Source organism: Hemicordylus capensis, chromosome 3, assembly GCF_027244095.1.
Source record: "Hemicordylus capensis ecotype Gifberg chromosome 3, rHemCap1.1.pri, whole genome shotgun sequence".
In the NCBI taxonomy this organism is placed as follows: domain Eukaryota; kingdom Metazoa; phylum Chordata; class Lepidosauria; order Squamata; family Cordylidae; genus Hemicordylus; species Hemicordylus capensis.
In genome coordinates, this window is record NC_069659.1 from 209,180,635 (window position 1) to 209,206,363 (window position 25,729).

General features: G+C 42.4%; 1 protein-coding gene across 17 annotated transcripts in view; it reads left to right on the forward strand.

The window, feature by feature from the left end:
- The window catches only part of ZMIZ1 (zinc finger MIZ-type containing 1), a 640,668-nt gene that overhangs the window by 83,803 nt on the left and 531,136 nt on the right, over positions 1–25,729 (forward strand). For 13 of the 17 annotated variants that reach the window (XM_053309136.1, XM_053309123.1, XM_053309124.1 and 10 more), the window contains exon 2: positions 5,261–5,340. The exons of 3 other annotated variants lie outside the window; for them this stretch is intronic. The gene's annotated coding sequence lies outside the window, so the exon portion shown is untranslated. Of the gene's footprint in view, positions 1–2,417; positions 2,731–5,260; positions 5,341–25,729 lie in introns of those variants that run through there. One more of the 17 variants, XM_053309118.1, reaches the window with a different exon arrangement.

The following is a 25,729-nucleotide window of genomic DNA, read 5'->3' on the forward strand; positions in this document are numbered from 1 at the left end:
AATGCCAGGTCAGTTCAGAATAAGACCGAAATTATGCATGACTTGATCGTGGATGAGGGAGCCAACCTGGCTTGTCTAACTGAGACCTGGATGGGGGAGGCTAGTGGCCCAGTTTGGGCCCAGCTTCTCCCACCAGGTTACTCTGTTGTGGAACAGGCTTGGGGAAGTGGGCGGGGAGAGGGTGGAGTGGCTGTGGTCCATAGGAATACTACCCCACCACCTTTGCTAGGGCCCCTGTGCGATAGTTGACTTCTATTGAGTGTGTATTTCTGAGGCTGAGAACTAGGGATAGATTGGGGATTCTCTTGGTGTACCGTCCACCCCGCTGCCCAACTGACTCCCTAACTGAGCTGATGGAGCTGGTCTCTGAGGTGGGGTTGGAGTCACCCAGACTCTTAGTGCTGGGGGACTTCAATATCCATTGTGAGGCTGACTTGTCTGGTGCAGCTCAGGAGTTCATAGCAGCCATGACAACTATGGGCCTATCCCATCTAGTTTCAGGACCAACTCATGTTGCTGGCCACACACTCAATTTGGTCTTTTGTTCGGGTCAGGGGCTTCCGTGGGTGGGGGATCTTGTGGTTTCTTCATTGTCATGGATGGACCACTCCCTGGTTAAGGTTGGTTTCACAGCCACAATCCAGCCCTGCAGAGGTGGAGGACCTATTAAGATGGTCCGCCCAAGATGGCTGCTGGACCCACTAGGATTCCAAAAAGCCTTGGAGGGTTTTAATGTTGGTGCTGACAGTGATTCTGTCAATGCCCTGGTGGGAACCTGGATCAGGGAACACACCAGGGCAGTAGACATGATCACTACTAAGCGTCCCTTCTGAACTGCTTTAAAAGTGTTCTCTTAGTATACATAAGAGTTGTGGGGTCTGAAGCAGCAAGGTAAGCGACTGGAGTGCAAGTGGAGGAGAACTCGGCTCGAAATTGACAGGACATAGCATAGAGCCCATTTGAAGGTTTATGAGGAAGCAGAATGTGTGACCAAAAAACCCACCAATTTTGGTCTGCACACATTGCTTTTGCAGGTTTGCGTTTGGCAGAGTTGTCCTGGGTTGTGAGGAGTTTGATTCAGGCTCCTTCCAGTTCGAACCAATCCTCGAAGATTATGTTCTGCTGTGATGCTTTTGATGGGTTCTTTGCAGACAAAATATCTTGTATTCGGGCCGACTTGGACGCCACTGTTTTTGCAGAGTCTTTTAAGGTGGTGTCCAGCAATCCCCCTTGCATTATTAGATTGGATCAGTTTCAATCTGTGATGCCTGAGGACGTGGACCAGCTGCTTGGGGCGGTGTGACCTACCACTTGTTCTCTGTATCCTTGCCTGACCTGGCTGCTTCTTTCTAGCAGGGAGATAGTTGGAGATGGCGTAGTTAATATCATTAACTCATCTCTGAGGGAGGGTAAGATGCCTCCTTGTTTGAAGGAGACAATGATTAGACCACTTCTTAAGAAGCCTTCTCTAGATCCCTCAGTGATGGATAGTTATAGGCTGGTCTCCAATCTTTCATGGTTGGGCAAGGTGACTGAGAGAGTGGTGGCTAACCAGCTCCAGGCAGTTTTGGAGGAAACCAATTATCTAGACCCATTTCAAACTGGTTTTAGAGCAGGCTATGGGGTTGAGACAGCCTTGGTCAGCCTGATGGATGACCTTTACCAGGGAATCAACAGGGGGAATGTGTATCCTTCTGCATCTCCTGGGGGAGTAGGGGATAGGAGGCACTCGTTTGCAGTGGTTCTGCTCCTATCTCTCAGGCACATTCCAGATGGTGGAACTTGGTGATGTTTGCCCTTCAAAATGGGAGCTATTATATGTAGTCTCTCAGGGCTCCATTCTGTCACCAATGCTTTTTAACATCTACTGTATTTTATGGACTATAAGACTCACTTTTTTCCTCGAAAAATATCTGCCAAAATTCAGGAGCGTCTTATATGTTTTAACAGTTCAATATGTTAAAACTCTGAAAAACTGGATTAAAATTAAGGTGCATCTTATAGTCTGTAGCGTCTTATAGTCCGTAAAATACGGTATAATATGAAACTGCTGGGTAAGGTTATCAGAAGATTTGGTGCAGGGTGTTATCAGTATGCTGATGACACCCAAATCTATTTCTCCTCCTCCCTATCCCCATCCCCATTCTCATCATCATCATCATCATCAGGAAATGGCATTCATTCCCTAAACAGAGCCAGCATGGTATAGTGATTGGAGTGCTGGACTGGGACCAGGGAGACCCAAGTTCAAATCCCCATTCAGCCATGAAACTAGCTGGGTGACTCTGGGCCAGTCACTTCTCTCTCAGCCTAACCTACTTCACAGGGTTGTTGTGAAAGAGAAACTCAAGTATGTAGTACACTGCTCTGGGCTCTTTGGAGGAAGAGAGGGATATAAATGTAAATAATAATAATAATAATATAATAAATGCCTGCCTATGGGCAGTAATGGGCTGGATGAGGGATAACAGATTGAAGCTGAATCCAAGCAAGATGGAGGTGTTCATTGTAGGGGATAGTTAGGGATGAGTTAGATCTTCCTGTGCTGGATGGGGTCACACTACCCCAGAAGGAACAAGTATGCAGTTGGGAGTGTTCTTGGATCCAGGCCTCACCCTGGTATCTCAGGTAGAGACTATGGCCAGGAGCACTTTCCATCAACTTTGGCTGATTCAACAGCTGCTGCTATTCCTTGAAGAGAATGATCTCAGAACAGTGGTTCATCAGCTGGTAAGCTCTAAGCTTGACTATTGCAATGTGCTCTACATGGGGCTGCCTTTGCATATTGTTGGGAAACTTCAGTTACTTAAAAATGTGGCAGCCAGACTGGTCTCTGGGGTAACTCGGAGAGACCATATTATACCTGTTTTAAAACAGTTGCACTGGCTTCTGAGATGCTTCTGCGCAAAATACAAAGTGCTGGTTATTACCTTTAAAGCCCTGAATGGCTTGGGTCTGAGCTACCTTAGAGAGCAGCTTCTTCTGTATGATCCCCATTGCACGTCAAGGTCATCAGGAGAGGTCCGTCTCCAGTTACTACTGGTATGTCTGGTGGTGACTTGGAGTCGGGCCTTCTCTGTAGCTGCTCCTGGCCTATGGCATGCACTCCCGGCAGATATGTGTAATGCAGGCTTATTGTTGGCCTTTAAGAGAGTCCTAAAAACCACAGGCAGTGGGGAAATGACTTGACTAGCAAGCCAGAGGTTGCCTGTTCGATCCCCGAACACCTATAGTGGGCAGCAGCGATATAGGAAGATGCTGAAAGGCATAATCTCACACTGCGTGGGAGATAGCAATGGTAAATCCCTCCTGTGTTCTGCCAAAGACAGCCACAGGGCTCTGTGGTCACCAGGAGTTGACACCGACTTGACAGCACACTTCACTTCACAAAAATTTATTTCTTTGGCCTGGCCTTCCAAGGTTTTTAAATTGTTTTTAAGTATTTAAATTGGTTTTAAATGGCCCTGAATTGTTTTTTTAAATTTTTTTATATTGTTTTAAGCAGTATGTTTTTAAAATGGTGTTTTTATGGATTTTAAAAAATTTGTTGTGCACCACCCAGAGCTGTTGGATGGGGCGGTCTAGAAATGCAATAAATAAATAAAATTGTGCTCCCTCTGCCTAAACATGATACCACTTTAAAAGGCATGTCTCTGCCTGGTTCTAACAGGTGATGGAGTCCTAAATTTTTCTTTGGCCAGTGGACAAATTTTGGAATGATCTCTGGGGTGGACCTAGGGTGTTCAACCGTACCCAGGAATGACATCATACTCTGTACATGTGCAGAGAAACAGAAACCTCATTCCCAAGAAGCTGTCAATCATTACCTGGCACAAAGTTTATTCCATTTCCATATGTTCCTATTTAAACAACAAGTGTCACAGTCAGAAAGCAAATAAAGGGTGGGGAATTTTTTCCTGCTTCAAATGTTGTAACCTGCCTCTAGGGTACAAGTACAGAGCAGTACATAAATAAAGTACACACAGAGACACACACAGGGAAGTTGAAGAAAAAAGGTGGGGGGGATCCTTCTTTGGAGGAGAAGCAGCAACAAATAAGCAGGGAATCTAACCTAGATTCCTGGGGATCAGAGGGAGGGGGAGCTGTAACACACCACCACCACCACCGAATATGATTGCAAGAAAGTGATTCTTATCTTATCTGCAGGGTCTGCTCTGCAGCTGCAGAAGAGGGAGGCAGACAGGGCTTGTACCCTGTGAAGGTGATAGGGTGGGATAAACAGGGAGGGAATGCAGAAGTTTCTGATAGGGAGGGGCAGGAGGAAAAAGGAGCCCAGGCAGCCATCAGTCACCCACCTACTGGCTGTTGTGGGAGTGGGGTTCCAGGCCACTGATCTCTGGCATTGTTGCAAGAGAAGGAGGCAGTAGCAGCAGGAAATGGAAAAGACCCAGGAGGGAAGAAGAGCAGACTAGAGGGAGGAGTTTCCACTTCCCCTGAGAAATAAGCAAGGATTACTCTCGCAGCTCGTCCCCGTGAATGCAGGAATTTCCTGGGCTGGAGACAAAGAGCTCCTGCATTCCCCAAAAGCTCACAAGGGGAAAATAATGGCCGGGGTGGCGAAACACTGCAAACAAAGCGCAGCTGCTCCTGCCCCTTCCCTGTTCTCCACCCCATTGTTTGGGGCTGGGGAGAGAGAGAGTCCTCCAAGGAACTCCTTCTCAGCAGCCTCCACACCCTCTGCCTCGTCTTGTGGCTCATGCAACGCACGTGCCTTGCATCACGACTGCAAAGGTGCAGGCAGGCAGCACAGGCCCAGGCCCAGGCCCAGGCCCAGCTGCATTTAGCCCTCAGCCACCTCACACACCACCACACAACAGGATATTGGGCTGGCAGTGTGGCCTCCCTGCCGTTACTTGGAGGCCCCCCAGCACTGTAACACTGCGCTGATGGCCCACACAGTCAGGTGGCCACTGGCAGTCAGACGCTCCCTCTCACTTGAGCAGCGCCAGCATGGGGACATTTGGACGCCCCCCCCCCCATCGGTCAGCGCACACATTGTGGCCAGGCCAGGCTAACATGCACACATGGCAGCCAGCCAACCGCCATTTTAGTTGCTGATGCAGGGAGGGTGAGCATGTTGCCATGATGGAGGCCTCTGTGGTCCTAAGAGCAGCCCTGACCGTAATTAAGGGATTTGTAAGCAGGCCCTTGGTTAATTCACTCCAGCTTTAACTGCGGTTAAGGGGTAAGTGGGTGATGACCTTATGGCTTACACTTAACCATATTTCTTCTTAACCAGGGTTTGAAATTAAATGAGGAATTTGACTAGTGTTGATTGCACTGGATTGGCTTCAGTTCATACTTTGGGATATCAAGTTGGTGAGTTGGCCTGCTTTTTAATGGTTTATATCATCTGTATTATCTGGTATTCTTTCCACAGCCCTTTAAGGATAGTATGTTTTCCCCCAAATGTATTTCCATTTTCTAGGGTGTGGTTTTTTTTTTTAAAGGGAGGGGGGAGCAAATGGGAAAAATGTTTCAGGGTAGAAAAACTGATGCTCGGTTTTGAATTTGTTGAATTTTTTTCAAGTAGAGAAAAATCCAGCTATATTTCATTATCCCTAGGTGGCCAAATCTTCCTTTTTCTCCAAGATCATTAACGTTGTTGTTGTTACTCTTATATATGGGCTAATAACCAGTTTTACTGACTAAAAAATAGCTGTGGGCTAGTAACTTATTTTGTATGGATTTTTCTCTAAAAACGGGAGTAAGAAATAATCATTTTCATCCAAGTAAGTAGAAGACTTGATGCAAGGTTAGCTCCAGGTTGGAGGTGTCCCTCAGGAAATCATCCTCTGAGTGCTTCCACCTAAATGGGTGACCCCTTCAGAGGCTCATGGTAGGGCCAATCTTGCTTTTGGGGGAATATTTCCTCACTGTCATAGCTCCATTGCCGCATAAAGTTGGAGACTACCCTAGGGTGCCACCCTCTGACACTGACCATGAGTTGGGTGGTTCCTGTAAGGCCTGAGTCTCTGAATGTGGGAGGGGAGCTTGGATAGCACATTTGCTCTTTAAATCTCTTTTTTAGAGTACTTAGTATAAATAGGTTTGTCTGAGGCATGTCCCTTTTTGGAGTCCAAATGCATGACTATCAGCATGTTCTCTTTTATTGCACTGCAGTATGTAAGTAAATCGGTGGTGGGCCAATAACTCATGGCCAACACAGGGGTGCCTGGATGCATCTGTGCTGTCATGTTGAGAAACGAGGGGTGAAATAAAACAATGTAACCAAATTTCTACCCTGACGTATTGCGTGTCAGCTATTTAGCTGTTTTGGTTATTGCTAAAAATTGTGGTAGGAAGCCGCCAGAAAATGAAATGCGAGGAACTGCGTATAATAATAAAATCAATTGGACTGTTTCCCCAGTAATTCTAGAGACTGATGCATCATTAATGTTGGTAATACAGTGGCTGTCAGATCACAAACTTCTCAATAAATGTGCAGCTGGCAGGCTTTGATGGAAATTGGAGGCAAGCAGAGAATGAGATTTAGGGCTTTGATATATGGGGTGTCAGGCATGTGATGAAGGTTTTATCAATTTCTGTCGCTTCTGTGTCTCGTGCTCACTACACATGTGGCCTGCCTTGCCGTTTTCTGTGGGTGGTTGCAATGCTAACTGAGCTTTTTAAATGCTTAGCGTTGGGAATTTCCTTTTAAAGGAAGAGCTGCTGTTTGTGTTTCCAATTGGCTGCTCAAATGGTCCCCCATGCTAAAATATTTTCATGTCAAAATAAGCCGTGGTTATGTATCTGTATTTAGCAAACACAATCCAGTTAAACTGAGCTGGATCTAGAGTGTTATTGCCTGCACTGGTCTAAACTTGAAACCAGGGATGTGGGTATATCAAGAGCATGCAGTATTTCTGAGAATTTCTTGTGCCCCCCTTTCCCCCCCGAAAAGCAAGCTTCTAATCCTTATGGCTGCAAATATATGCATGGAAATATAGGCAATGGCTGTTGAAATTTCAGAAGCCAAATGAGGAACTGAATTACAGCTCCAGCCATTGTAGATGGGCTTTAATTCCCTGCATAGCTCCCTATCTCTTCCAAATATTAGCAAAGCCATGATAAATCAAGCAAATTTTGCATAATTTCCAAATGTGGGTCAAATCATTAATCTCGGTGCAGAACTTTTATTTATTTATTATTTATCTGTGTAAACTGCCCTGAGCCATTTTTGGAAGGGTGGTATAGAAATCATATAGATAGATAGATAGATAGATAGATCATGTACAGTGCAGTTCTACTTTTAAATGCCTTGGGAAGTCCTAGTACAGGGGCAGCACTGTGTACAGGTGGCCCTCATTCCATACTACGACCATGGATAATGAATCTGCAAATAATAAAACCTTGAGTCAATGGGAACTGGGAGGTTATGTTTCGGAGCCCCAGAAAATGACCAAAATATCACTGAAAAGATGGGGGAAATGCAGAAAGAAGGATGGCGCACAGCCACCTTGGCCGCCTCAGATCTTCTGCTCTCCCATTCTCTAGGTGTTCCAGTAGTGGTCCCCAGATCTTCCAGTAATGCATAACTGTGCCTACCCCACAGTTGAAGTCCAACACATAGCAGCGCCAGCCCCTGGCCTGATTGGTTGGTAGGTTGGCCAAAGAGGGAGCACACCTTGACATTGTGGAGGCTGTGCTTGAATCTTTCACCTGGAAACCATGCCCAGTGTCTTCAGAAGTTCCCGCTGCTTGACCACCTTCCGCCACAAACCACCTGTAGAGCTGTAGCACTTTCTCACGAATGACTGATCCACAGTAGCATGTTCCTCTGGGCTTGGTCCTCTGTCCACAAACAGGGCTGTTCCCATCTGTTCCATGTGGGGATCATGGGGATGGAATGCTACCTTAAGACTCTTGAGATGTACTGGAGGGCACACTTGCATGGATTATGGCTTCGCTTTTCTTGGTGGAGTTGTCAGGGGACTCATTGATGCTGTAATGGCATGCAATGGATGCTGCACTGTCCCCACAAGCCATGTCCAGCAGCTTCACCTTCTTGCTCAAGGGCAACACTTTATGAGACCATTTGCCACTCCCCTCAGCAGAGCTCTCCGCTGTGCGCTTGCTCATTTTGGCCTTGGGGGATGGAAAAAATTGCACAATGTTGTACAGTACAGTAATTTTGCAAGACACCCCCCCCCAGATTGATAAAGCACAGTACAGTAACTGATATTTAAAATCAATTTTTAATGGATACAGTATTTAAAATCAGTTTTAATTAATACAGTACTGTACTAATAGCACTAGTAGCACCATACTACTTGAAACCAATTTTCAGTGGATTCTGTACAGTATCTGAAATCAGTTTTTAATGGATACAGTACTTAAAAGCAATATTTAATGGATACGTAAAGTCAATTGAATTTTTAATTCCAATTTAAATTAATGACAGTTATATAATACAGTAAAGGTAAAGTGTGCCATCGAGTCAGTGTTGACTCCTGCTGACCACAGAGCCCTGATGTTGTCTTTGGTAGAATACAGGAAGGGTTTACCATTGCCGTCTCCCGCACAGTTTGAGATGATGCCTTTCAGCATCTTCCTATATCGCTGCTGAATATAGGAATTTCCCATATTCTCGGAAACACACCAGTGGTGGTTTATACAGAACAGTACTACACTACAATTAATTATCAAGATTAAAATTGAATTTTTGAATTAAAAATAAAACTTCATCAAAATTAAAATTTTATTTATTTTATTTATCATATTTATATACCGTCCTATCTATCTATCTATCTGTCTATCTATCTATCTATCTATCTATCTATCTATCTATCTATCTATCCACACTCAAACAGCATACATGACTTATAAGAGTGATCACATCTTACCAGGGCTGCACAATGCTGCAAGAGGCTCCTCCAAGAAACTCCACAGGCATGGCTCAAGAACAGCTTCCAAAGGCTCCTACAGTCTTGCAAAAGCTCCACAGAAATAGCTCCAAAAATTCTCCACAAGCTCAACAGCAATGGCTCCTAAAGGCTTCCAAGGGCTCCACCAAGGATATGAAAGCTCTTAAAAATGCCTTTTAGAAACACAAAAAATTCAAACCAAATCACTCCTCTGTCCTGCTCCAAACTCTTCTCACAATCCATGAGCAAATGCAGGAAGAGCATGACCAGATAAGGATGGTAAAAAAAACTGCGGATATGCACAACTGCCATGCCGCAGATAACGAGGTCAAGTCTATATTTCCCAAATGTAGATTCATGAAACCGCAGATAAGAGAACCATGGATAATGAGGGCCACCTGTATTGTTTGTAGTGCTCCATGGCTGAAGTCATCAGAGGGTGTGTGTGGGGTATGTGTGTTAATTTTTGGCTACTGTTTTCATTGGTTTTAGATTTAATGTTTTCTATTTTGATTAAGTTTGTTATGTGTATAAGGTGTTCTACATGTTGTGCATGTAGAACACCTTATGGTTGTTCTACATGGCTGGAAAGAGTAGCCAACAATTTCTAAATGACTTTTTATTATTGCTTCATAGAATGGCCAATTGATACATTACAGTAAATGGACTTTATTGGACTTGATACTATTCTTATACCAAGAAATCCATCAACTGGTTTAAAATAATTGGGTATCATATGTGTTGAGTTGAAACTTGGCTATCTGTCAAGTCATAGAATCTTAGGAACTGTAGAAAGCTCTGGATATCATTCATTCATTCAATTTCTATACAAAAATGGCACAGAGCGGTTCAGAACTCGTGTTCAATTGTTGCAACTAATGACTGTGTGGCAGATCAAGACTGTGCAGTCTTGGTAGTCCTGTTTGTGGGTTTGTCTATGCAGTGAAGGGCTCCATTCAAGGGTGCCTCTCCCCTTCCATAAGAGGTTTATGTGTTCCCAGAGGAGCAGAAGTACCATTTGTTGAAATTGGAAGTGGTATGTGCTACCTGTGGCCAAGTTTAGCACTTGGTTGTTGTGAAGATCAAGTGACAGCCTTTTTGCAAGGTTAGGTCAGAAGGGCATAAATGGATGGAAAGTGGAATAAATATCTCTAGGTTTAAGGAAAAATAAATAGAGTCGTTTGCTAAGAGCAAATACTGATAAGGCAGGTTGTATTAGAACACAATTCATTTACAGGGTGAATGAAATATTCAGCCAGGCAGATATGGTTTGGGGGTTTGACCTGGTTTAATCTTTCATTTAATCCTTGATTTGGCCATCCCTTCAGTAACTGAACTAGGGCTTGCATTTGATCTGTAGAAATCATAAGTTGACCCATCAAAATATTGTCAATTGATAGTAAAGAATTCAAAGCATATTTTTGTTGAAATGAAGAGAACAGAGTTAATTTCAAAAGTTGTTTTCTAGAAGAGACCAACCCAGAAATTCCACATCACTCCTTCTCACAGTAAACATTATATATATGATAGTGGTCTTGACATATGCCACTGTGATGGAGACTTATGTCTGTCTTGTTTCCTTCTGGATCCTGTGTTCCTGTTTTTGTTGGAGAGTTCGTTGCCTGCAGTTACAGTACAAGGCCAGATGATGGGAAGTTAGGCCATGTGGCTTTACTGGGCAAGCTGTCTGGAGAATGGTGCTGCACAGGAGGTCCCTGCTGTTAAATAATGGATGTGACCCCAACTCCTGGAGACCAAGGAACCCTTATTTTTGCTATTGGATGACACCATCATACAATAAAAAGCGTAGGCTGCCACATACTTCATGAAATATTTACTGATAGTAAAATGGAATGCCACTGATTGACCACCTTAAGTCACCATAACCGAAGATAGGACCTCTGCTGTCACAATGGCGTACTTCTAATTCTTCACTACTACTGTGTCAAGTTTCTTGGTGTATCCTTGACTGGTGAGAACATCAATTAAAATAATCTGGCCTTCAGAAGAGTGGGGCTTTCCCCATCACATTTTAAAATGCACGCTGGGTTTTTCCTCCTGGGTAGTACTATTGTCCATTTCCAGGCTTGATAGAAACAGGTTGAGACTCTCCCACCCCCACCCCAGCTTTGCTGGGAAGTGCTGTCAACCTTTTAAACTCTCTAACTGCTTTTAAAACTGCAAGAGGTGAGTTGAAGCATTTGAAGACATCTTTCTCAAGGTTTCATGGCACACACATGACCTAGCTGCAGAGGAAATCCAGCTGAATGACTGCTGTGATCAATTGCCGGGCAGTGATGACTGTGAAATTACTTGTTTAGAAAAATGTATCTAAGCCATGCTTTTGTAACAACAACAAAAAAGGAGTTGTAGTAAGAACTAATCTGCCTACTTTCCTTTCACTATAATCTTAATTGATAATTACCATCTTCACAAGTTAGCACACTTGTGCCTCAAACATTCAGGCATTCACCTTCTTAAATTGGGGTGGATGGTGTCATCACAAATTATGCCTTTGAGGTGTCCCTACGTGTCCCTACAAATGTACCCAATTTGGTTCAAATTGGTCTAGACATTGCATAGTCCTGTCCCCCCCACACACATACACACAGTGATCTCATGAGCTTACTTTCCTTAAGGGAAGTAGACTAAAAAGTAAAGAAGAAACTCTTCCAAAGCCTGTGGGCAATATAACATTATGGCATTGGTGGAGAAATGTGCACAGTGTGCTTTCTCTGCCCATTGTGGAGAGTTGAATTGGATGGAGTTTCTATGTCCAACAAATGGTTTGCACCCCAACTGGTTTACTTGACTGGCCAAATGCATGTTTGTTTGCTTCAATTCTTTTGGGTTGCCTCTTCATTAGAGCAATTTTAAGTAATAAGCAGAGCTACTGATGTCCCATGAGTGCAAAGGGTAATGGCTTCAGTGAAAGGGAGCAAAGGCCTCTTCAAGCCTTATGCCTTGAGGGCCAGACTAGAAGTTAATCAAGTCACTTGGCCTGTGTGTATTTAACGTAAATAACAGTGTGGAGGTCCCAGTCCAGATTGGAACTATGGCATGGTGGGAGTGATCTTCAACTTTCAAAGGGTCACACTCTAGATTGCCCCCCTCAGCTGCATTTTAAAGGAAAAAACCCACACAGAGTCAGATGATGTGATTAATGTCACATATAGTTTTGGCCTTAGAGCTTACAGCAGGAACCTCTTCCCTCTCTGGTTAGCTCTACAAGCTTTATATATACACTGCCATAGTCCTACCACACCCCGTACCAAGAGATCAGGAGGTTTTCTGATCTCTTGATAAGGGCAGCTTTTGGCTTCCTTCTCATCCTGCTAGCTCCAGTTGGGTTAAACTGGGCTCTTAGCCAGGGAGCCAGTCACAGACTACCCTGCACAAAAAGCTAACCATACTGTGTAAATACTGCCTTCCCAAAAACATTTCCAAACCAAAGCTATCCCTCCCATTCTCACTGAATTCTTCTCAATGAAAGCCAGCCCCAAAGAGTTTTGGTGCATTTTTGCAGTACATCAATGTGCTTCGTTATCTCATTTTAACACTTTGCCCCTTCCCAACTGCATTCTCACAAGCATTATTTCTGATCTCTTTGCATCAACCCATCTCATGTTATTGTTCTAATTCCCCTGATCTATTAGGAGACATAAAGAGAAATGTGCATGAGCCTCCATCCATGTGCACTCTGAATTAGTTGGTGCCAGGGTCATGGTGCAGAGTGGCACAGTGGGGAAATGCTTGACTAACAAGCAGAAGGTTGCCAGTTCAAATCCTCACTGGTATGTTTCCCAGACAATGGGAAACACCTATATTGGGCAGCAGTGATATAGGAAGATGCGGAAAGGCATCTGCGCAGGAGGAGGCAATGGTAAACCCCTCCTGTATTCTACCAAAAATAACCACAGGGCTCTGTGGGCGCCAGGTGTCAAAATCGACTTGATGGCACACTTTACCTTTTACCGTTAGGGTCATGGTAAGTAAACAAGATTCTGCTCTCCTCTATACATTCTATGTATGTGTTGGGAGGCAAGGCAAGATGAGGACTGTTTGTTGTTGTTCCTGCCAGATTAAGGCTGCAAAATCCATGAAGCACTGCAGCCTAGAACAAAGTCTGCCTGTGCAAGGCAACATACTTACATAAGCTCAAGATCACACCACTCATGAAACCAAGTCCAAGGGAGAGTGAGTGGGAGATGGTTCTTCCAAACCTCCAGCCACAAATGGAACACATTCGGAAAGAGGTCAAATGTAAACTTTGCAGATGAGATGGAGAGAGCAACCTACTGTTGGGATTTCTTCTGAAATGTCATTGAATCTGTGCAGTTCACTGGTGGTAATATTGGTGTCCAACTTTATTTGATTTCCCTTGGAAGATATGGTAGTAATTTCTTCCCGCCCTGAGAAGCAATCTTCAGAGGAATGTCCAAAGTGAAAACTACAAGCAGGCTGCATGCCTCAACTTTGTTGCTCACTTTGCCTTGGGTTGACCTCCCTTTCTGTTGGCAGGGTCATGTGACTTAAGACAGTCAGCACATGGAGTAGCTGTCTGTCTTTAGTGAAGCTTTGGCCGGCTGTCTTTAAATTGCCTGTCTAAATTGTTTAAAGTGCTAGTTAAATGCTACAGTGGCTGCACAGATCAGACATTTTATGTGTTACCATTTTTGACTAATAATTACATCATATAAGCCCAAGCCTGGACATTATTTAAGATGGAACTGAATAATTTTATTTCATTTGAGAAATCACCTAGGGGGCACAGTTAACAAATTGTGGACTTTATATGTTCTCTTAAAAAGGTGTTTATATTATAAATGCTCTTAAAATTTGTGTCAATGAGAAAAGGCAAGCTATAGTTAACTTTACATAAGAAAATAAATCAATTTGGGAAGCACACAACAGGAAGGCAAAAAATATGGTTGCTGCCACTATCCCAAAAATGTGGGTGTGCAAAACTTAAATAAAATAAAAGGAAAGAATGAGGGAATGAGTGAGTGATTAAGAAGTTGCCCTATTGGAAACTTTAGATATAGTAGGAAAGAGAAGAGGCTAATTTTGGTCCTCATTAGTCTAATCAAATTAACTTTGACTCTTCCTGCAGTCCTAAAATAAATCTATTCACCTCTCATCTGTTCCTGTTTTCCTTGGAACTGTAGAACCGGCAGCTGTGTTTGTGAAAGAACTATCAAGCAAACAAAATACTGTCTTGCTTGGGGCTTGGCTGATGGTTTTTGGTTTTTCCCCCTCCACATGCTTCAGCTAATATAGAGATTAGATTCTTAGCATTTATAAAACAGTTTCTGAGTGTTTGAAGCACCTGAACATATATTATCTCGGTATTCCATACTGTGTATTGTAAGGAGAATATTTATTCCCACATTTCAAAGGCTGAGAAAATCATGGTTTGAAGGCCATTTCAGGAGTTCATGGCAGAGATTTGAACCTTCTCGTTTAGAGCTGAGTCGCTTAGCTGTTCCATCAGGGGTGAGCAGAATGGAGATTGGTGGTTTTGGTGTATCTCTGGGTGCTTTGCAGTAGATTGGCAAGGGCTTTTGATTCACAGTTCTCTAGCAGCAGCAGCAACAGCAGTAGTAGTAGCAGCTGCTGCCTCCACCTCCACCACCACCACTGCCACCTCCAAGATGAAAAGGTGTTATCTCTTCTAAATCAGGCTGTTGGAATCCGTGATCTATAATAGCTCAGATATATACATACAAATATACATCCAGGGCATCCCCATGTATTACTCATGGGGCTCAGTAGGAATTGCCTCTGCTCACCCTCCCACCCCTTCACTATTTTACACCTGAATGTGGCTGTAGTTCTAGCAAAAACAACTTGGACCCTCTATGCTTGAAGACTGTGCTACACTACACTAATTTTAGTGGCCCTATCAGCTTTAATACTGCTTCTGTTGACAGACCATGTTTTCTTAGTTAAAAGTAACTGAGTATGCAACTAACTTACATAAGTGCCCAATGAAAATTGTTCAAAGAAAAGATTTCTGGACTGGTGGTTTTCTACTTGTCTAATTTTAGACACTATCAGCTCCCCCTCTTAGAACTGCCTCTACCCATCCTACATCTTGTTACTTGTAAAAGGCCAGCATTTGTAAGTCTGCTATGGAGAATGAGGAGAAGAATAACCAAAGGAAATTGAATTATGCACTTCATATCCCTAAACTCTGTTAATAGAATTACTAGTGCAAATCAATTGACAATTTGAATATAGAGACTGACATCCAGATTATGTTACTCATAAGTGGTCCAAGTGAAATTAATGGGATAAGTTAGTCATGACTAACTTGCCTCATTACTTTCACTGGGACTACTCATAAACACTTTAGGCTGGATGTCAGAGGCATGCACATATATACCACCTTTCACTTGCTCGGTCCCCCAAGGTGACATAGAATAAACTAGCCAACATAATAAAACATTAAAGCATTCAGAGTATTAAAACTGAGAATCCAATGACAACCAGTAGTACATTCATTAAGAAAAGCAACATTAAGATCTGCACAACTTAAAATGCCAGATCTCCCAAAGGCTTTTTGAAATTAAAAAACAAAATATTGGCCAGTTTCCTAAAGCAAAACAGTTAGTGATGAGCAGCTTCCCTTGGAGGACAGGTATCACCACTTGGAGAGCCCTGCTCTTTGCATACATTGTTCCAGTTAGTATCAGGGTTGATCAACAGTTTGAGTGTATGTGACAAACATGTAGAGGTGACTGAGAGGTGTACCTGTAAGGAATGGAGAAAGAAAGAGAGCACTGCAAACAAAAGAAATTTTTATATTCACAGATTTGTCACTGGCTAACATCAAACCTGTGATATCCTGCCCTTTCTCAAAATAATGTCTACATGTGATCCACACAACTCATGAGAAAGCTATGTCAGGTGACTTCAGGCTATTTGCTAGTCTACCTGTGTTTGATCTGCCAAATATTGGTTGGTATGGTTGAACAGACTTTACAAAGTATCATGACTGCACTCTCATTTTATCTCTTTGATGGTCCTAACATATAGTGCTAGAACTGTCATCCTATATGAACTTGAATAGATCTTCTATATGGCATCCCATTGTGCTTACAGGAGAATCTGTTTGAGCCAGAACTGTACAGCCTCTGTATCTGTCACTGTCTACTAGAGGCAGAAGGATCTGAGGAGGAATATCTGGTGGTGTCAGGTAGAATAGGTGATAACTTTTTATTAAATTATGTAGTCTTGCCTAATCTGCTCTCACAGCTATGTCTGTTAGAAGTGACAAACTAATATGCCATCAAACTTGACAGTCCCCTTAGTTTATTGTACAAACATGGAACAAACTGTCATTTAAATTCTTCAGAGGTGATGAGTTTCAGATAAAGGGGGAATACAGTCCTCTAGTTACAGTTAAGAAAAAGTTTGTATAATGTATGAGGTGGAGAGAGTGCGGGGGAGGTATGAAAGTGCACTAATGTAGATTTAGATACACATATGAACATGGACTAAATGCTCAACTTTCTGCCTTTTTGTGTTTTATTCTGAAGGAGGCTTGCAGAATTGAAATTACTATATGACACTGATTGTATTTATGAAGTTTTATTAGATTCAAAAGCAATTCCTTTTGATTTATTATTATTTCTTGTTTACACAGTCGGACAGGTGTTATTGACTGGTTTGTTTTATCCAGACATCGAGTCCTTCCCAAGGACCTGGGATGCCAGAATTTTATTGTCAATTGTTAAAGATATCGTCGCAGAATATAGGCTGTTCCCAGTAAAGCTGCTTTTTGTAATTGGCTGATGGTGATTTCTGTGGCCCCTATGGTGTTGAGGTGCTCTTCAAGGTCTTTTGGAACTGCACCCAGGGTGCCAATTACCACTGGGATGATTTTGGTCTTTTTCTGCCACAGCCTTTCAATTTCCATTTGTAGATCTTTGTATTTGGTGATTTTTTCTATTTCTTTTTCTTCTATACTGATATCCCCTGATATACCCAGAATGTTTGGGGGCAATATGCTAAAATCATTGTAAACCGCTTAGAGAGCTTCCAGCTATAGAGCGGTATATAAATGTAAGTGCTATTGCTATTGCTATTGCTATGTCGATTATTTTAACTTGTTTTTCTTTCTTCTTGACTACAGTTATATCTGGTGTATTGTGTGGCAGATGTTTGTCTGTTTGTAGTCGGAAGTCCCATAATATTTTTACATCTTCATTTTCTACCACTTTTTCAATTTGATGGTCCCACCAATTTTTGGCTACAGGTAGCTTGTATTTTTTGCAGATGTTCCAGTGTATCATCCCTGCTACCTTGTCATGCCTTTGTTTGTAGTCAGTCTGTGCGATCTTTTTACAACAGCTGATCAGGTGGTCCACTGTTCCATCTGCTTCTTTACAAAGGCGGCACTTGCTGTTTGTTGTGGATTTTTCTACTTTTGCTCTTATTGTATTTGTTCTTAGTGCCTGTTCTTGTGCAGCCAGTATTAAACCCTCTGTTTCTATCTTCAGGTTGCCATTCTTAAGCCATTGCCAGGTCTGGGTGATGTCTGATTTTCCACTTATATTGTGCAAATATTGACCATTCTGTGGCTTATTTCTCCATTTTTCTGCTCAGTTCTTGACTTGTTCTTTCTTGTAGGCCTGCTTTGTTTCATTGGTGTTGAATAGTTTCTTGTTCTTGACAATTTTAAGTGCATCTTCTTCACTGTCCCTTATATATTCTCAAGGCCTCTTTTCTCCTCCTCTACTGTTTGATGGACTTACAGCATTCCTCTTCCACCTGAGCTGCGAGGGAGGTAGAGCCTATCGACATCGCTGCGGGGGTGCAGAGCATGATTGATGGTCATGATTTTCCTGGTCTTACGATCTAGCGTCTCTAGCTCTGCCTGGGTCCAGTCTATTATTCCTGCACTGTATCTGATAACAGGTATAGCCCAGGTGTTTATGGCTTGTATGGTGTTCCCGCCATTGAGTTTGGACTTGAGGATTTTTCTAACTCTCCTGATGTATTCACTTCCAATTTTTCTTTTAACTTCAGTGTGTGCAATGTTATCAGCCTGGAGAATGCCCAAGTATTTGTAATGTTCTTTCTCTTCCAGGTTCTTGATGTTGCTTCCATTGGGTAATTCTATTCCTTCTGTTTTTGTTATTTTTGCTCTTTTCATTATCAATGCAGCACACTTGTCTAGTCCAAACTCAATTGCTATATCGCTACTGAATATACGGACAGTGTTTAGCAGTGATTCAATTTCTGACTGGGACTTTCCATACAACTTCAGATCGTCCATGTACAGCAGATGGTTGATTTGACTTGATGTTTTAGATGTTTGGTATCCAAGGCCTGTTTTGTTTAGTATTTGTGAAAGCGGGGTCATGGTGATTACAAACAACAGAGGGGACAGTGAGTCCCCTTGGAAAATGCCTCTTCTAATGCTAACCTGTCCAAGTGTCTCACCATTGATAGTTAACTGTGTACTCCACATGCTCATTGCTTTTTAAATAAATATCTGAATGTTTTTGCTGACACCAGTTGTTTCTAAACATTGTAGTATCCATGTGTGAGGCAATGAATCGAAGGCTTTCTTGTAGTCAATCCATGCAACACTTAGATTGGTTTTTCTTCTCTTGCAATTTTCTAAAATCATTTTGTCAATCAGCAGCTAGTCTTTTATTGTTGTTGTTGTTGTTGTTGTTGTTATTTTATTATACTTTGCAGTATCTGTATACAAAGTATTGAAATAACAGTCCTCCAAGAAAATTCCAAACCCCTAAATATAGACATGGGGTAGATAGAGGAGGGGAGGGGAGAACATAGAGGGGCAGGGAAGGATAGCCAAGTATGAATGTGAACAAATCAAATTACATTAATTTGTTTAATTTTGAAGGAAGATGTACAGAAGTGGCAAGATACAGGAAGAGAGTTCTGGGTGTGGGGCAGCAGGGGAGAGTTGGTACAGTCTTTTAATGAGCAGGAGAGCCTCTGGTAGCTCTGGGGGGTAGCATTGGGAGCTCTGGTGATTTTGTTGTGACTGCTCATCTTGTCAGAATCCAAACTGACATCCACTTGCATAATTTGTAATCCTGGAAATTACTACAATACCCAGAGATTCAAAATTAGATTTCCCCCACCACCACCACCTTTGGAAATGCTGGTTTCTAATTTGAATAGCTTTGAATAGGTGGGGTATGTGGGGGTGGGTTGGGGTGGGGTGTCAGTTGCTGAGCTTTTTGTCAAAATAAAAAGTCCCAGGCATGTTGTACAAAATCTTGTGCTGCTGTGGTGCCATTCAGGTTTCAAATTCTACCTTTTTTGTAAAACACATTTCATCAGCATAACACAACTGAGGATCTGGTTCTTCTCCTTCCCTTAAGGCTTATAGGAGACTGCATGTATTTTGAATGATGAGTCATGGGGTGAAATAGGCTACAAAGTAATGAGTACTGATTGCTTCTTTAGCCCCAGTCAGTAATTGCTCAATCAGACTGCCACCCATTTAGAGTCACTTTAATTCTCACCAAAATGAGGAGCTAATAGCACTGGGTTAAGCCAAGGCAGATGCTGGGCAAGTTTCCCTCAAGTATTCTGCCAATGATGCTTCTTCTCTTTCTCTCTCTCAGCCTGTAATATCCATGTTGTTATGCTTCTGGCTTCTTTCTCCATAGAGTCTGCCAGCTGTGTCAAACCATGTCATAGGTTTGTATAACTGGCCAATTAAGTCGTGGCTGAAGAAATATATTTCCGCTGGATGGCTCCTGCTCCCCAAATATAACACCTTTCTGCTTCCAGAGTTGACCATTGTACTTTATGCACTGAGATGAATGGCCACCTATCAAGGAAATGTATTTTAAAATATTTTGGCTGAAGACTTTTGTGCGGGTATCTATTGGAATGAATATTGGGTTGTTCTAATAGGTTGTTCTTTCTCTTGCAAACCTGTGCCAACAAATCTTCTCCCCCACTCCTAAATTTTAATTGTCCCTGGATCCAAGAGAACCTAGGATTTGGCATTACGTTCGTGAAACACATAGTGCAGGAGCTGGTGGCACACATGGAAACTGGAGAATGCAAGCTTTGTATCAAAACAAAACAAAACAGGTTTTTAGCAAGGTTTTTACTTGGATGGGCACTTCGTGGATGACAACCAGTGCCAGGCAAGTAAAACATTGCCCCATAGAGATCCAGAGATCTATTTATCCAGAGGATTTATTTATTTATTTCTATTTTTTACATTTTATATCCCTGCTCTTCCTCCAAGGAGCCCAGAGCGGTGTACTCCATACTTAAGTTTGTCCTAACAACCACCCTGTGAAGTAGGTTAGGCTGAGAGAGAAGTGACTGGCCCAGAGTCACCCAGCAAGTATGGCTGAATGGGGATTTGAACCTGGGTCTCTCTGGTCCTAGTCCAGCACTCTAACCACTACACCATGCTGGCATAAACTTTTGGTTTTAGATAGGAAGTTGCAACTTAGTGATATTCTCTACAGACACTCTATCCCTATATGGTGAAATAGCTTGCAATTGGAAATTAGAGTGGCAACCCGTTCAGTTTTATTTTGGAAGTCCCAATAAATATTGGAAGTTTGGTTTTCACCCTGTTGCCCAAATGAGAAGAGGAAGTGAGAACTATGTTACTTTGTGTTTGTGTGGGTTGGGGGGCGGGTTGGTCTTTTTTTGCTTTTTCTTATGGTTTATCCTGGGAGGACTTTTGGGTTTTATGCAAACTTTTTATTAGCCAACACCAGGCCCTGTGTTACAAGAAAAGTAACATTTTTTTGTTGTTTCTGCCATCAAGGTGTGTGATGTCGATATAATCCTGTACTGAATTATTCAGAGTCTATCTTTTTGTATTTTTGTCTGCACTGCGACTTGTTATATTGTTTTAACTATCCAGGTTTGGAACATTTTTTGTTATGCCTACGGCTAAACAAATAAATGGATTGATTGACTGGCTTTCTGTTCTTGTTTTTAAACCCCTCTCTATGGAATTATGTAGAAAACATAATTATGTGGGGGAGGGAAGAACTCTGACCTCCCTGGAAGAAGGGCATGATAACAATATAATATATGTGTGTGTTCAATTTTTAATAAATTAAACCTAAACATTCATGTCCAATACGTTCTAAAGACTTGGAAAGTAGGACAGGATTGGAACTAGGGGTTCAAGAGTGAAGCCCCTTAAGTTCAGATCAAATTAATTTTTCCCTCCTCTACCTACCTCATCTGTTGCTGCTCAGTTATTGCCAGGAGTTTGGAACAGCAAGAGTTCCTTTAGTTCAATCAATGGAGCAAATGTGTCCAAATTTGCTTTTTAAAAAAATGCAAACTGTGAATTTAACAAAATGTACTTTATACAGGCTTCCTTAATTTGCATAGCTTTCTCAACAGCTTCATTTGGGGGCAAGGGGAATAAGTCGAGACATTTAGATTTTTAGTCACAGATGCTGGGATTTGTTGAAAAGGACCCTTCTTACCTGAGAAATTGGTCCCACCCCAAGAAAATACCTAGCACTTCTTTCAAAACTCCATTACCATGACTACTGCTCCCAAAAGGGGTGAGAGGAAGACACAACCCTGCTTGTCACTATTTCATTCAGTTATATTGTTTCTTTTCTCTGTGCACCTCAAATTGGCATGTAGCCAAACAGTTAATGTTGTATCTCTTGCTCTATGCTTCGTTTAAGGAAGAAGCAAACCCCTCTTCCTTGGAGAAATGATTCCACTTATTTTCCATTCCTGGTCTGTCTGTAGAAGTTGTCATGAGTTAATAGGACATTTATCTCTTTCTCTTTCTTTCTTTCTTTTTTTGCTGCCTCCCCCATTGATTTTCTTTCATTAAATTTATTAACAATTATAGCAAAGAGCTGATCCAGATTAGCAAGAAATGGCACATCCGTGAAGTATCTAACATGATAAAATTAATGTTAACATATAAGATCGGGGCCATTAAGATCCTAAGGTAATTAGAAATTGAATTAGCCTTGAATTGCATCTGATTTCATCTGTTTGAGATGGAAGACAAAGGAATCATATAATAACAAATGAACAGATCAGGCTTTTTAAGGTCAAGTTCTTCCTGTAGGGGAAAAAAGAGGGAGGAGAAGAGAAAGATTAGGCTAAGATCTTTTTCTTTCTTTCTAGATTATAAAATGGAGCTTGCTGTTCAATCTCAGTGGAAATTCTCTCAGATCAGGAATCTCAGTTGTGGTACTGTTACAAAACATAGGGTGGAAACTGGGAACACAAGGGAAGTCATCCTTAAATGGTGGATTGTGGGAAGTGAGTGTTCAAAAAGAGCACAGGGCTATATGAAAAGTTCTTCCACTAACATTTTCTGTATCAGGTATTGTTTGTGGTGGTGCATGATGCGATGATACTGTTGGACATAGTCCATCCGTGATAACAGTGACATTAGGGTGCACATAGACTGAGATATAGAGAAGTCGTTATGATGAAATTGCTACCGTGTCATGAATGACACATACTGCTCGCAAATGTGGCAGGAATGTGTTTGGGGATGGGCTTGTTTGGTATTGGTATTGGGATAATCATCAGCCAACGAAGTCTCCAGATGCTCTTGGACTATCACTTGCATTATCACCAGCCACGATGCTACCATTGGGACTTGGGGTGATGGGAGTTGTAGCTGCCCCAAAGCACCTGGAGACTCCTAGCTGGGAATCCTTGAAGTAGATTATTGAAGTAAGAGTACTCCATTTAATTGGATGAACTGGACTATGTTTTCAATCAGGCACATATTATTGAATATGTGCCTTATTGAAAGGGCTTCAATAAGAGGCTTAAAAATCTATCTTTAAGGGAGAGCCTTAAAGATCTGTCTTTTTTGCCTGGCTTTTAATGATACCTAGTTTTAATTATTAATTTTAATGAGTTCAAATCTGGTTTAAGTGTGTGTGTGTGTGTGTGTGTGTGTGTGTGTGTGTGTGTTTTAAATTTTGTTTTATGGGTTTGATTTTAATGTGAACTTCCCTGAACTACTTTAGGAAGGGCAGTATACAAATATAAGTTCCTACAGAGTCTACTGTGGAGATGTCCAGAAGCTCCTCTTGCATAGTTAAATTGGATCAATTTCAGTTTGTGCCTCTCAAGGATGTGGACAAGATACTTGGGACACTGCGCCTTACCACCTGCCCTCTTGACCCTTGCCCAACATGGCTTATACGAGCTAGCAGTGAGGTTATTGGAGAGCATCTTGTTAAGATCATTAATGCTTCTCTGAGGGAGGACAGGATGCCTCCTTGTCTTAAGGAGGCAATTATTAGACCACTCTTGAAGAGGCCTGCATTGGATCCCTCATATTTAGGCAATTATAGGCTTGTCTCCAACCTCCTATGGTTGGGCAAAGTGATTGAGAGTGGGGTGGCGTCTCAGCTCCAGGCTGTCTTGGAGGAAGCAGATTATCTGGACCCATTTCAAACTGGCTTTCGGTCAGACTGTGGGTTGAGAGGGCCTTGGTCGGCCTGTTGGATGACCTCCAATTAGGAATTGACAGGGGGAGTGTGACTGTTGACCCTTTTGGATCTCACGTGGTTTTCAATACCATCGACCATGGTATCCTTCTGAAACACCTGAAGGGGTTGGGAGTGGGAGGTGCAGCTTTGCAGTGGTTCTGCTCCAACTTCATAGGTAGGTTCCAGATGGTGTCGCTTGGAGACTTGCTCTTCAAAACAAGAGCTCCAGTATGGAGTCCCACAAGGCTCCATACTGTCTCCAATGCTTTTTAACATCTATATGAAACCATTGGGTGAGATCATCAGGGGATTTGGTGCAGGGTGTTATCAGTATGCTGATCACTGTTCCCTCTAAAGCGTGCATACTTGTGCACACTGACACATTTTTTGATGTCTGCTCAATTAATTTTAGATCCTACTCGGGTTGAATCAGGAAGGCCCACTCTGGATGCATATGCTCACACACTGCCTTGATACTACCACCCAGAACAAAACTCATTCCGCAAACAGATGAAAAAAAATTAGAGAAAACACTGATGCTGATGACATCCAATCTATTTCTCCATGTCAGCTTCATCAGGAAATGGCCTAACTTCCCCAAATGTCTGCCTGGAGGTGGTAATGGGCTGGATGAGGGAGAACAAACAAGCTGAATCCAAGCATGACAGAAGTACTGATTGTGAGAGGACAAGATTTATATTTTATTTTATTTTACCGTATTTTTACACCACCTCAAACCTGTGTCTCTGGGCAGTTTACAATTAAAATCATTTAAACATTAAAATCATTAACAATAACTTAGGAAGTGGTTTAGATCTGCCTGTTCTTGATGTTCCACACTCCCCCGGGAAGAGCAGGTATGTAATCTGGAAGTACTTCTGGACCCAAACCTCTCCTGATTTATCAGGTTAAGGCAGTGGCCAGAAGTGCTTTCTATCAGCTCAGGCTGATTCACCAGCTTTGCCCATTTCTGGAGATAAACAACCTTAAAACAGTGATGCATATTCTGGTAACATCCAGGCTTGACTACTGCAGTGCACTCTATGTTGGCCTGCCTTTGTACGTAGTTCAGAAACTGAAGTTAGTACAGAATGCAGCAGCCAGGTTGGTCTCCGGGGTTGCCCAAAGAGATCATATTACACCCATTTTGAAAGAACTACACTAGTTGCCAATTAGTTTCCGGGCAAAATACAAAGTGCTGGTTATTACCTATAAAGTCCTTAATGGCTTGGGTCCGAGGTATTTAAGAGAATGCCACCTTCTTTGTCAACCTCACTACCTCTCAAGATCATCTTGGGAAGTCCGGTTTAGATTGCCACCAGCTTGGTTGATGGTGACTCGAAACTGGGCCTTTTCTAGAGTTGCCCCAGGACTCTGGAACTCGCTTCCTAATGAAATCAGAGTTTCCCCTTCTCTGAATGTTTTTAAGAAGGAACTAAAACATACCTGTTTAGTCAGCCTTTTAGTTTATAGTCTTAAAGTTTTGGTTTTTAGAGGTTTTATTGTATTTTAAATTTTTTAAATTATATTAAATTTTTAATGGTTTTATATTGTGAACTGCACAGGGACTTTTTGTATAGGGCAGTATATGCATGCACTAAAACAAACAAAAATGGAATGAATGAATAAAATAAACATAAGCAAAGCCTTGCTCTTTGACAGTACTAAGTATGTGCACCACAGTGTGCTTTAAATTAGGCAAATTGCTATCCTCATCAATGAACTTTATTGAAGATTTTAGTAGAGTAGGAATGATGAAGCCAGTGACTCCAGTAAGTTCATCTTTGTCTTTTAGGATGATGAGTAATACTTCCCTATTTAGAAAAGTGAGCCCTTTCTCATGAGCAGTGAGAAAAGGCAAGAGGGTTAGTGAGGAGGAAGCTTTAAAAGGCTTACCTCCCCACAGATGACCGCGGGCTCCCTCTTGGGCGGGCAGAGCACCCGATCAGATGATTACTGGCTGCTGCCAGTAACTTGGAGGGTCAGGATGCCGGGACACATAATCCCTCCCCCTGAGCTCCCATAATGTACTGTGTGTGTGGTGCATTATGGGGACACCCCCCCCCCCCAGGGCTGGCCAGGATCCCCGGAGTCTGCTGTGGCTGGCAGACAATCACAGAAGCGGGGTTAGGAGAGCGCTCACTCTCCTAACCTCATTTTAGAGGGTGGCTCGTGGGACCCAATCCCGGCAGTAAACACACACAGGCAAAACTGGCTGGGCTTCCTTAGCCTGGTTTTTTGTCTGCTCATGTAAATAACTTCAGTATCTACTGTGTCAGAAGAGGTTTGCATATTGGTAGGGTTGTGTGTACTCCACATGAAAAACATCAACATTCTGTGCCTTGAATACAGTGACCTGTAGAAATTACAAAT